The sequence below is a fragment of the Macrobrachium nipponense genome, chromosome 3 (assembly GCF_015104395.2).
Source record: "Macrobrachium nipponense isolate FS-2020 chromosome 3, ASM1510439v2, whole genome shotgun sequence".
In the NCBI taxonomy this organism is placed as follows: domain Eukaryota; kingdom Metazoa; phylum Arthropoda; class Malacostraca; order Decapoda; family Palaemonidae; genus Macrobrachium; species Macrobrachium nipponense.
The window spans coordinates 44,680,050-44,693,987 of record NC_087202.1 but is presented as its reverse complement, the minus strand read 5'-3'; the positions used below and the strand labels follow the sequence as shown (position 1 = coordinate 44,693,987).

The 13,938-nt window shown below is 39.4% G+C and overlaps 2 protein-coding genes across 3 annotated transcripts in view; one reads left to right on the top strand and one right to left on the bottom strand.

Annotated features, from left to right (window-relative positions):
* The window catches only part of LOC135221724 (zinc finger and SCAN domain-containing protein 12-like), a 105,409-nt gene extending 98,261 nt beyond the window's left edge, over positions 1 to 7,148 (bottom strand). The window contains exon 1 of the mRNA XM_064259513.1: positions 7,019 to 7,148. The gene's annotated coding sequence lies outside the window, so the exon portion shown is untranslated. The remainder of the gene's footprint in view (positions 1 to 7,018) is intronic.
* The window catches only part of LOC135221726 (regulation of nuclear pre-mRNA domain-containing protein 1B-like), a 704,809-nt gene that overhangs the window by 589,306 nt on the left and 101,565 nt on the right, over positions 1 to 13,938 (top strand). The gene's annotated exons all lie outside the window — the stretch shown is intronic.

The following is a 13,938-nucleotide window of genomic DNA, read 5'->3' as shown; positions in this document are numbered from 1 at the left end:
GTCGTCTCTTGGCCGTAAGACCCCAACGGTCCTTAAGGCTCTGGTTCAACCTCGTAGCCTCTGACTGAACCTCCTTCACCATCGCTTCTGGAAGAGGTCTGCTCCCCAGATGCTCGACGCAAGTAACCTATTCGGCTCGTGCCGAATAGTTGCTTCTTGTAGGACATGTTTCCTACAATTCGTCCTAGCAGTGGCAAACTCAAACATATCTGACTGTACCGTTTGAGTCAAGGATTTGGTAAGAAGCTTGAAGAGCGGTTCTGACCCATAGGCTATGGTAGCCACCTCGGTCATAGCCATGGAATTAATAGATCTGGCTAACCGCGATTTGGCGTCAAATTCTGCCTGAATAAGGCTATCTGGAAGCCTAGGTAGTTCTTCTCACCAAACTGCTCCATAGCACAGTCCGGTTTGAGTTTGCCAGCTGAGAAGGTGTTAGGTAAGTCTTCCCACAATTCTCCGGCTGAAGGAAGTAACGGAGATGTAGGATCTGCTTCCTTCAGTTGAGGCATGGGGTCCCCCTTCTGGGCCGCTGGAATGGTAGACGTCGCGATCTTTGTCAGGAAAGGGAGCGGGGTACTCTCATCCATCGTAAAGATCGTAAACGGACTCTTGAAAGGTTGGATTTTCGTATTGGAACAATCCATGTCCTCTAGACACCTGAGCCATTCTCTCTGAGCCTGGTCACGTGAATAGAGGACTGTCTCCTTTGGAACTTTATCATCCCGAGTCATGGCTGAGGCGGTGAGCCTTGCGTAGCCGATGAACGGAGGCTGAAGGTCTTCCGGGTAGAACTCGAAGTCCTCGATCCTCCGAGTTCCACATTCCGGGATAGAAATGAGTCCGTCTTGGAAGGGGGCGTATGACGCTACTCTCCAAGGGTTGTTCATTGAGAACGGAGGTAGAGAGTCATAAACGGGGAAGCTGGGCTCCACCTGTATTGAAAGGTGGAGGAGAGGCTAGAGGAGCTTGGCTCAGTCCGGCTATAATGCTGTCTTGAGAGGTAATCCTATCCGACAACCGAGAGATCATTTGTTCCATGCTACTTTTCAGAGACCCAACCAGGTCGCCCACCTGTTGTAACAGACCAGCATTGGAGTCCAAAGCCGGAGCTGCTGCGGAGGTGGAGGGGTGGCTCTGAATTGGAACCAAGGGTAGCGGAACTGACGACTCCGCTGGAGTGTGAGATCTCTCTCTGGAGGATTTACTCCTCGAGGACTTAGAGCCGGACCCAGAAGCTTTAGATCTCTCTGCTCCGGGATTCCTAGCCGGAGACTTACGAGAAGAGGATGACGCCGAAGCCGTCTTCTTAGACGACGACGACGTCTTCGTCAAGGATTTCACTGCTTGACCCTTGACCTTGGGTCTAACTGAAGCGTCAGGAGGAGTATATAATTCGTTACCCGTAAAGCCTTGGAAGGATGGAGAGGTTGCAGGAGTAGAAGAAGCAGTTGCACCCAAGGGTATCCCTTGGGTGTCCAACTTACCTACCTCAACCAACAGGTCGTCCACACCTACCATAGGTTCTACATTAATATCCAGCGTCGCGACTTCCGAGGAGATGTCCTGGCCTTGGTCAGTCAATGAGGCAGCCAGCTGTTGCTGGATGAAGGCGATAGTCGGGGCCGCCTCTACTGGGTCGACGTATCCTGTCGCCTTGCCTCCGGGGAAGATTAGTACCCGCCAACCTTTTCTCCAGGATGTAGGGCATACCCTTGGCGGCGTTCTTCCCGAAACCGCCGACCCAGGCCCGCAGGGTTGCCAGTGCGGTATCCCTCACGGCCGGTGCCTGGAAGAGAGGGTATTGATTAGATTTAAGAATAACTTAAAACTAAAGCTAACTTAAAGCATAACTTAAAATTATAGGGGCTATAAGGCCCCTTGAATTTACCTTAAGTTAGAGTGATTGATGTAAAACTTAAGCACTATAACAGATGAGGACCAGCTACCGGAGATGGAATACTTACCCCGTCTAAAAAGCTGGCTCACCAGATCGTAACATATGGTACACGTTTCATGGTACCAGACCTGGATGTCCCTGTGCGGAGTCGCGCATGGAGCATGGGACCGGCAAACTTCGTGTCCACATGGGTCCTGAAGTGTGGCGGCGCATCCCGGATGCTCACAGTTGGTGGTCTGTAAGTGAAAAGACACATGAGTATCTTAAAGACTATCACTTACAGGCTAAAGGACAGAAGAACTCCGTTGCATGCCGGAGCTCGGAAAAATTTGGGCATAGCCCCTCCCTTAATCGCCTGAATAGGCTATAACCCCGGAGGTATCCGGTGAAACACGAAGGGAGGGGGGATGGTTTAAGGTACTTAAGATAAACTTAATAGTTTAACATAATAGATCTTAAACCTAAAAGCTCGAACGTACCGGACTAAGTCCAGTGCGTGGCAGAGTGTATAACTCAGTGAAACGGAGAGGTTAGAAGGACCGACTGTATGTTCCGGTCCACCCCGTGGGGTAGACTAGCACCTTTCCGCTGGATGCCAGGTCTCCGGTGGTAAAAGGAGCCCTAGTAAGGTGGGAAAGAGCAAGGGGCATTACAGACTCGGGCTAGTAACGGAGCGACGGAGTAGAAATGGAGGGGGGGAAAGGCCAGTCCCCCCCACCTTACCATCCGACCGGACCGAGAAGCCGGAGAGGTCGAGTCCAGTCTGGGTCTGTCCCGTCCCTCTCACCCCCTCCGCCTGGGGGAGAGAGGAGGCAGGCTCGGGTATGTGGAGCAAGCATGGGCAGGCCTAACCACCCCCCCCCGACCCTATGGAAGAGCGGGAGGGGGGAAAGGTGACTGGACAGGCGTCTGGCTGCCTCGTGATCACATAGTGACCACGGGGCGATAAGAACAACAACTAAGCCTAGAAACATAACCAACTGATCAGAGAGATGCTATCGGGAAGCAACCGAGCTGAAGAGCGGTAACATATAGGCCCAATGGGCCATGACCTAGGCTAAGCGAGCCAGACGCCTAACTAACCTAACAAATATCACATAAATAATATAAATGAATAATAAAATGAAAGAAAGAAAACAAAATAGTAGGAGAAAAAATCCAGGAGTGTACGACTAACCCGAAGGCAAGTCTACCACTCAAAGCTAGCCGAGGCCGATACTAAGAGCCGTGGCTAGGGTCTGGATGGAAGAGCCTACATAAGGTAAAAGACATGCATGCATGACAAAACCGTGTAGACCGTACCCTAAACAAAGCGGATAAATAAAATAGAGCGTACATAAGCAAGGGGATGTTCTGGGTATGGGCGACCCAGAACGGACCCACCACGAGGCAGAACCATGCTGCCATGCTTCCGACCTAGAGATCGTATTTATACCTAAAAAACGGCAAATACGTGCTCAGGGCCGGAAAAAACCAATTAGCAATAAACACTGAGTACTTAACTTAGCTGCTGCGATGGCTGCACGCTCCATGGTAATAAAATCCAAAGGAAAGGGCACAAAAACACAGAGAAGAAAATGGCACGTGTGTATCGTGTGCGCTAACTGAAAAGGATGGCCACCAGAGGCGCAGCAATCGGCAGCATGGGATGGAGTAGTAGTAGTTGGTGCTGCCCACTCTGTGGGTCGGCTCTCCTCTTGGGGGATTTTGTAGTGGGAGAATTCTATTGGCATTTGGCTCGTGGTAGTGGTCTCACTCGCCATAGTGTTCATACCGACACCCTCTGGGAGGGTGAGCGAGTCAGTTATACTGACCTTTTTCTTTATTTATTTATTCTCTGGTATGTGTTTAGTACATTTACCCTAGAAATAATAGATTAAAGGATATTTCGCGCAGCGACACGAGCTGAGCCCAGAAATATATATATTTATATATATATATATATATATATATAATATATATATATGTATATATATAGTATATGTATGTATATATATATATATATTCCTATATATATATATGCTTATCTATATATATACTATATATTATATATATCTCTATATATATATATATATATATATCATATATATTACATCTATAATATATATATCTCTCTATATTTATAATATATATATATATATATATATATAATTTATTTCTTGTAGCTATTCCTTCCATGTTTGGGGCCCGTTTTTATTTTTCTATACATTGTTAATTGTAAGAAAATCCTGGTGTCTCAAAAAACTGCTTTTTACTTTTTAGTGCATATTAATACAAGCATGCTTATTTATTTATTTATTTTTTGTTATTGTCATAATTTCAGAGCTCTCCAAGAGAGTGGTTGAAGTTTGTTTCTTTTACTGATTACCATGGTCTGAAGGCTTTTGGCTTCATTTCAGAATCCGACCGTAATTAAATAATGAAGACACACAAGTCTGGTAATTGTTAGGATCTAGTATCAACTGATTCCCATGGTGTTAAAAACCAGTACTGGTGGTCCTCCAGTTGGGGCCTCTGATCATTCCCAATTTTATCCTAGATTTTGTTATCTATTAATCTCTGGCACTTTCATCCAATTAGGTCAGTACATAAAATTTTCCAGATACAGGCAGTCTCCGGGTTACAGCAGGTTAGGATTACGACGTTCCGAGGCTAAGGCAGTTTTTCAATTATATTCGTCAGAAATTATTTCCAGGGTTACAACACATGTTCCAGGGTTATGGTGCCTACATCGCTGATCTGACAGAAGAAATATGACAAAAAATGCAAAATAATCAATATTTGAAGGGTTTATTTAATGAAAAATGCGATAAGAATGCAGTTTACATTGTTTTTAATGCACCCAAAGCATTAATAGTCGGGTTTTCTTAGGATTTTTGACGATGTTCCGGCATACGACGCGTCTCAAGAACGGAACCCCCATCGTAACCCGGGGACTGCCTGTATCTGACTACACTTTGCAACCAGATCTTCCAGGATTATACAATCAACAAAGTACATACTAGTAATATATAAACTGCTAGTAAACCATACAGTTTTCCAATTGTATTCCAGTTGTAACAAAACTGTAGAATGATCTTCCTTATTGCTATATGTAATTGACTTATTGGAACTTCAGAAGTTCAAACTGGCTGCATATGTTTTTTTGTTTTTTTTGAGTAATCCGACATAGGTCTTACTGCTTATTTGATGCACTATTTATTGAATATAATGACAGAATTTATAGAATTGATCTTATACAGAATTCTCTCAATTTTTCTAATGGCTTGCTTCTCTGACACAGTAGTATTTCTAAGCAGCTGCCCGATGTTCATCATGCATTTGGTCATCAACGGAATTCTGGCTGGTGTTATCAGACGGCAGGTCAGGGACAGGCCAAGAGTCGGCAACGGGTATTCAGGTGTGTCTCATAGGTTGGGAACAAAGCATAGTCATCAGGGGTCAATCTGTATTTCTTATGTTTCTCTCAGGTTTCTTAAGGACATCTACATCCCCAAAAATTCCATTCATGACCGAAAGCATGATGAACATCAAACAGCTGCTTAGAAATATGTACCAGTGTGCCAGAAAAGCAAGTCATTAGAAAAACTGAGAGAATTCTGTATAAGATCAATTCTGTAAATTCTGCCATTATATATTAAATAAAACATGTTTGCAGCACACAATAATAATAATAATAATAATAATAATAATAATAATAATAATAATAATAATAATTTTAATTAATAATAATAATAATAATAATAATAATAATATTTTGTCTGAAGTGGGAAGTGGTCCCATATTCCAGCCTGAGTATGGTACTAGTATGCCCTAGAAAAGTATAAGTTCTGACACATAAATCAAAAAGGTCAAAAGTAGAGCAGTGCATCCCAGATGAGGCTACAAAAAGTCACTTTAGTCTAAAAATTAGGCAGCATAGGGTACTGTTATCATGTAACATGATATCCAGGTAGGATGGTATACAATATGCTGGGTTTGATTAGCATAGGATATAAATTTTATAAACTCTAGTCATCACATTTTAGCTAGTCATAAAAGTTTTCTCAATTTGCTATTCTTGCATTTATAGGTAGGTAACATTTTGGCTACCTATCAGACTTTTGGAAAATCTTTCAATTTTGCTGTCCCTCCTCATAGATACTCCACTTCCCAGCTGTGAACCCTAGGTATGGATTCTCAAATAGCTAGGCTATTCACGATCAACATGCTAGGTTAAGATGTCGCTAGTTTTGCAAACATTGACAAAAGGGCTGAATACCCCAGGATAGGATAGAATGCTAAAGAATGAAGTTCGAACGTTGTTGGTGTATTTATCCTGCTCTTAGGGGTTTAATGTACCTAGGCTACATTACCTAGACCCAAATCAAGTTTGACTGTTAGGTATGGCCGTATATTTTCCCAAGAGCATTTACACTTATTTAAGAGGGCTCAGATAAAGGTAGTGGCGATGGAATCATTTAGCCAGTCCAAGGCTAGACAGCCTAAGGAAGCCAGACAGCTTAAGTATCCTAACTTCGGATGTGCTACCTATATACGAATCACGGAATACCAACAACATTGGTTAGGCCAAGAACATTTCAGAGCTCATTTGCGTCCACGAGCAAATCATAGCATTTAACCTGACAAGTGGCATGATTAATTTCAGGCATGAAATTAAAAGAAAAAAAACTTATGAAACCACGAACACCAGCTTAGTCCAAAGGCTGGTAGTATTTCGCAGGCGCTGAAGGAAAATTTTACCCCAGCAACTTCACCCATCGGCGGAAAGCCCATCGCCTCCATTATCATTTAATCATATCTTTCCAGAGATATTTCTTAAATATCTCTAACCTCCCACAGAAGTTGCAAGAGGCTTCGTTTACTTCTGGCGACTGACATTAGAACAACAACAGAACTGAGGGATGAAAATAATAAAAGAGAATCGATTCTTTGACCTTCATTTGTTAGCAAAACACAAGACTAACGCCAAGGCTGGCTGACTTAAGGAGAACATTTCTTCGTAATGTAGCCCTTAAATGCGCCTAGACAAGCTGTGAGACTTATGACCCTAATTGACAAGTGTATGTAGAATCATTCTAGGGCAATTCCCGTTACAAATATTATATAATCACTCACATTTTGGAAGAACGCAGAACCAGCTGGCAGAATGTGATTAAGAAACGCGCATGAAGTCACTAGAAGTGAAAAACGCGCTAAATTTAAATCGTCATTTCTTCTATGGCAACAGTTGAACGATTATAAAGTCCTAGAGAATTTCACATTTTTGCAGTAGTATGTGAATACACATTCAAACTTATCTCTGAGATTTTATCAACAAATAAAAAATTTCACGGGAAACCAGGCACAGTTATTGGTAGTTATACTGTATTTGTGTTGTGTACGTTTGTGAAGTTGTTAGCGCAGTAATACTTAGAAAATTTTATCAATGCATAGATCTTTTTAAAATTGCCTATGAATTTAATATATACGATGAATCTGAGTTAATGAAAATTAAGATTCTCGCTTGCACACTACGTATATTTTAACTTAGCTCAATGTCTAAAAATCCCAGATTTCTTCAGGTTGTTTTTAAAACTCATTTGTCATTATATTTGCTTTGCTATATGAAAATGGATTAACCCCTCTATTTAAATAAATCACTCTGGCTGTATAGTGGACGTTTACCTTCTAAAACAAACAAGCAGACTTAGCAGCAGCAAGATATTATGAGATGCATCCTGGTTCCTCGTTGCTCACACCAGGAGTGTTGTTTGCTTCCCCTAATTTTTTTATTTTTTAGCCATAGACAGTTTATTTACTTTTGTCATTTTATAGGTTAAGATAGTATGTTGCAGCCTTTTATGACAGCCTGTTGGTATACGGGCTGCTTTAAGGGCCCCGTGCCAGCACGAGCTGGATTATGAACTCGCTTAATTTTCACCATACTTTTTTTAACATCCTGTCCTCTTAATTTCTGTCATTTTTGCTAAATAACATACCCCTTGTATTATTATCTTTATCATTGAAGGCACAGAATTCAAGTAATTGGTTTCCTTTTAGGCCTGCAGTTATATATGAACTCTAGTTTTTATGTTAATTCTCTTTTTAATTTTCTTGTGTTTTTTCCGAGTGTTATATTTTCTATTTTCAAGCTATCATAATCGTGTTTGATTAGATTACTCCCTCAGGTTGCCATAGTCTACATGCTTTGAACTTGGTCATCAGTTATCTTTCTCGTTAATATTTAATTCCGAGTTCATGATATTATGAAAGTGCATTGTTTTCCTATATGCTATTCTATAGCACACAATTGTAATATATGCCGGTTTTTGCCATCGAGCAGGAACTGCGCATGTGACAAGAGATGTTTAGGATATAAATGAGAAGACCAAACATTTTGAGGCCTAAGATTATTACTAAATGAAATTATATGACTGGCTGTGAACTATATGGAACACGTACTCCTGTTTACTAAGAATTATAAAGATGCTTATTTCACATCCACCGAACTTTGCTGATTGTTTCATAAATGTATTTTTGCGTCCAAGGAACGTAATTATCATAAACTCCATTAAATTTACGAGTTCGTCGGGTGTCCCATTTCACTGTTCAGTTGATTTAAAATTGTTTCGCTAATGTTCGTGATTTAATAAATTTCTTATATTTTGTGCGGAGAATTGAAATGTATATGAAGATATTTGGAAGAAGGGTACGAATAGCAAAGTTCGATTTTAATTTTACTGAACTGCAATAGAAAAAATGCTAGTCAGGCTGCTTTGTAAATTGTTGCAGTTAGCCTATTTAAGCATCTTATTCTCGACTCCGTTTTCTGTTTTTGGAGATTCAGTATACAACGTTATCTCTAAGTGGCCATTACACTAAACACGAAATTGTTGTATAATGATTGCATGCCTCACCTAAAGCTCCCTTTAAAAGCTGTGAATAGTTCTCTGGTATTTACACTACTGCTACAAGCGCTGGACGTTTTATATACTTACTTTATAATTATAACGTGGAACATTTTCTCTAGATGAACAATCATCGACATGAGATAAAAATTGCCAAATAATCAGCATTTCTCAAAAACTGTATAACCTATCGTACTGAATATTAGCAGTCCCAACACTGACATTTCTAATATTTATCAGCTACTTTTTTCTTTTCAAGAATAGTTATATATGACGTATCCATTAGGCTTCCATTGGCACCATTACACATTTAAACGACTCCAAGTTGTTGTGACAGTATCTTCACATAATTTGGTTTGGTGGTTGAAGGAGCCTTAGTTTTGCTGAGAGTTGTAGTTGAACCGGGTTTCCTATTTACTTTAAATTTGATTAGACAAAACACTCACTAAATACTATTTCCCTCTCTACACACATCCACTCGGACAATGTTCTGTGGCACACTCATACTTTAACTGTGCAGAAAGTTTCCACAACATTAGTTGCTTCATACATCTACATAGATGGCTTAACGCACCATTCTAGGTTTTCCTCTGACCCTTCCTCCTAATTCTCGTAAATTGTACAATCTTTTCAATAACCCTAAAGCCGTTGTTCTTTCCACATGACCAAACCATCTCAGAACACCCTGATCCACCCTCTTACTTATATTAACTTTTACATCACTTCTTTGACATTCTTCCACATTTATCACCCTTTTATTTCTTAGTAGGCTACATATACTTCCCGAAAAATTCATTTTACAGCCTCAACAATATTTTTTCAATCAGCACTTTACTTTCAGAAAAGAGAATTTGGTTCAGCAAAGCATTCATGCATTCCAACCTTGGTTTCCAAAGACCCTCAAAGTTTCCTCCTTATCTGTCGCACACATCATGGTACCCACCCTTCCTTTCTTAACCTCATCTTACTACCCTCCAGTACAGAGTGGCCCCCAAATTTTTTATACGAATCAAGAACCTTTATTCTTCAGCTATCCAGTATCAGCATTCAATGCTCTTGTCTTCTAGCGCCAGATAACCCCATAACCTTACTTTAAACTTGTAACTTCCTCTTATTGCAAACACTGAAATTCTTTTGCTAGCTTCTGCAGTTTCCCGACAACGTCATCTGGAAATGTCCTCCGTTTCACTCTTCATTCTTAACTCATTTACTAATCACGCAGTTTTGCGTCTGCATCTAATGTTATTTCTCTGACATCTTAAGTCATTTCACCTATAAAATTGTTGAACAGCCACTGAGAGATAACACACTCGGTCTCAGTCCCATATTTGATACCAGACAAATCAGTCTTCCGCCTACAAATTTTGTCACAGCTTAAAAACGTAAAGAAGTTAAGCTTGGCTATACCGGGTGTTTCGAAATTAGAGCTACCCCCCCCCCACAGAATAAATGGAAAGTTATTAAGTTTTCTTCTATAGCCTTTCTCCAAGTACATTATCTTAAGTTTTTATTAAGCTATTTTCCATTTTAAATTTCTTGTGTTTTAAGACTGAGTGACGGAGTTAGGTACAGCCATGGCTAACGACTCTGAGGAAATTAGATTGATTGACCGAATCGCGGGCTATAACCTTCAGAGAGGCCAGGGATCCTGGCATATCCTTCATTTCACGTTCCTTGATAGCTAAATACATTGAAAGAGGTGAATCCTTTGTTAAAATAAACTGGAACAAAAATCCATATGACTATCATCGCGAAAAGAGTGAGAATCTTGGAAGGCCTGAAGTCCTTTCTCAGAAGTCAAAAGACACCATAGCTGAGGCAGTGGGAAGACCAAGAAAGTCTTTACATAAATTGGTGCTTGAACTGGAAACAAAAAGGGAAAGAAGAGAAGTTATAGTGCTGTATATCATGAATTGAAAAAATCTGGTATCAAGCCATTTCATGTTATCAGCAAGCCCAACATCACTCGGCAACAGAGAGAAGACCGTGCATCCTGAAGATTGGGATGGAATTTTCTCTAAGTTGCTGCATCAGATGAATTCTTCATTTACACAGTTAAGAAGCCAAATCATAAAAATGACATCATTTGGGCTGCAAAGTTGGATGATATAAGCGATGACGTGCGCTATCGCCAAGTTGTGAAATTTCCTGAATGTTTGGGAATTTTCTTCATTTCACAGCCAACCAGTTAATGCAGATCATCAAAGATATGCGTTTTAAAACATTGGTAGTGTCTTAAAGGATCGTGTTGAAGCATGCACAGTGAACTATGATGGTATACCAAGCCTCGACGACCTGCAAAGAGAGGTAACCGAAGTGCTCAGGGAAATGGAGTTTGAGTCTCAGCTTTTTTGCGATTTGCTGAAATCAAACCCCTCAAGAATGCAGGCTGTGGTACAGGCAGATGGAGGCCACACAAAATATTAAATACTCAGAGAGAAACTCAAATAAATACCTGTTCTGAATTACCTTTGTTTATGTCCACATCAATTTTAGTTTATGCTGTAGAGGAGGGGGCGCCTCTAATTTCGAAACACCCATAGTATTTTATAGCAATTTAGTTATCTATGATGAGTCTAGTCATCCTTGCTGAAGTTTCTTGTGCTTGTTTTAGGCTTACTTCCCTTAGGCCAACTCGGAAACACTGAAGGTATGTTAGTCTATGCTCCCAAGAGTTGCTATAATAATTTGCTTCAAGAAGTTTCAAGCTCGCAACTTATATCCTCCAAAATGAGATCATACTCTTTTGTGCGGTATGTACTAATACTTATTAATACTTATTCAGGATTATATCAAAACCAAATTTACTCGGGAAAATAAGTGAAAACACTTATTCTGTGGTTTAAAAACCAAAGAAGCTTTTCAGTTGCAGGCAATACTGTCAGGGTCAGCACCCGTGCACAGTTTTTACTTATAAAACTATACAAACTACTAGAATCAATCTAAGCATTTATAAGGAGCCTGTTGGCATTCATTTCTATGGCAGTGTCGGAGATTCTGGGGAATACTGCACATACGGCATGAAAGGCCAGGTACTAACTACAATGGTAACAGTTTTCACAAACAATTAAAACTTTTTTGCCAGTTATTACAAGAACCGTCGCTTGCAAGGGACTTAACCATAACAGAGAATGGATTAATACGAAATTCCCTAAATTTCTCATAAGTTGCTTCTTATATTTTATAATTATCTTTTAGTGTTTTCTCGTCAGTATCGTAGCTCCTGCAGAATAGGAAAGCCTTTCGTTCATTTTTAAGATTTGCTTTCTTCTTGCATGATCTTCATTTCAGGCTGTATTTTGTTATATAGTCTTGGTGCGCAGTGTTCAAATGCTCTTACATGTACCTGTCTTACAATTTGTTTTAGCTTCAAATAGCCTATATGCTTCACTTGCATGTCTGGTCACAATATTGCAATTTTTCAGATATGTTGGTACACCATATTTCAGTGCTTTAAAGACTGTAAGAGGTATTTGTATTCTACCATTGCTTTTAAGTAAGTAGTTTGTATTCTAGTCTTGCTTTTACAGGGAGCCGAAGTAGCTTAATTAGTGCCGGGGTCATTCTGTAACGGTAACGTAACCCTTTTATTAAGCTGGCGACTCTATTTTGTACTCCTTGTAATTTTCTTTGTAGGAAGTTAGGGAGACCGTTGTATATAACGTTGCAGAAGTGAAGCCTCGAAAGTATTTGGTTATAATTAAATCGCTGTTTTCAGAGTACCTTCGTTTAAATATTTCCTAATAGATGCAATGTTTCTAATGTGATAGTTACAGGATTTTACATTATGCAATATATGGTTTTTCATCGACAATTTAATATCAATAACTGCTCCTAAGTTCCTCGCTCCTGTTACAATGTTTATGGATGAAGAGCCAATAGTTATTCCTTCGAAGTGTTCATATTTTCGTAGTGCACCATCAGATCCAAATAACATATACCCAGTTTTGTCTTCATTGAGTTTTAGTTTCTTCGCCGAAGAAACTAAAACTAAAGCCAGCGTCCTGGGCCCACTGCTATTTGGCATTTACGCAATTGCATTATCAAGAATACTAAACAAGCACAAGGTTAGATAAAAACTACGCTAATGATACTCAGTTTTAGCTTCCTCTCGAAACTGTAGATGTCATTAATAAAACTGATGCAATAATGAAAGATATATATATATATATATATATATATATATATATATATATATATATATATATATATATCATGAGATATATATATATATATATATATACTAATGCATAATGAAAGATTATATATATATATATATATTATATATATATCTATAATGCATATGAAAGATATATATATATATATATATATATATATATATATATTATATATATATATCTTTCATTATTGCATCAGTTTTATAAATGACATCTACAGTTTCGAGAGGAAGCTAAAACTGAGTATCATTAGCGTAGTTTTTATCTAACCTTGTGCTTGTTTAGTATTCTTGATAATGCAATTGCGTAAATGCCAAATAGCAGTGGGCCCAGGACGCTGGCTTTGGGCACTCATCTAGTTGGGCCTTTTTTTTCTGATATCACATTTTATTTAACCACTGTAATCTTCTTTCTTTTCTAAGTAGCCTTTGTACCAACTGAGTACATCATCTTCAATGTCTACTGCTCTTAGGTCTTCAAGCAGCAGATTGTGGTCAACTGTGTCATATGCTGCACTTAGGTCAAGCATAACCAGGATACCACATTTTCCACTTGCCGTAATTTTTAGCATCTCATTAGTAATTGCGCACGCAGTTTCTGTCGAGTGGTTTTTTCCGCAAGCTGACTGATCATCAAGTATAATGTTGAGTTGTTTCAAGTGTTTCCACGTTTGTTCGTGAACTACTGAATTTATTTCTCATTGTGATCACTGGGAGGTCAGAATGTTCCTTTCTAAACCATGACAGATTCTTTCAATTTTGTCTTCAAAGTAGTTCACAAAGTTATCAGCCAGGTTCTTGTGGTCACTTGTTCTATCAAGTAGATTTTTTCTTTTCTGGGTCCTAATGTTCCGGTTGAATTATCATAGATTTATTTTTAGGATTTTTCTCTTCGTTAAACATTTTATTGCAATATACTTTCTTGCTGTTCATAATCAAGTCGTTGTATTGATTTCTGGCAGTTTTATACA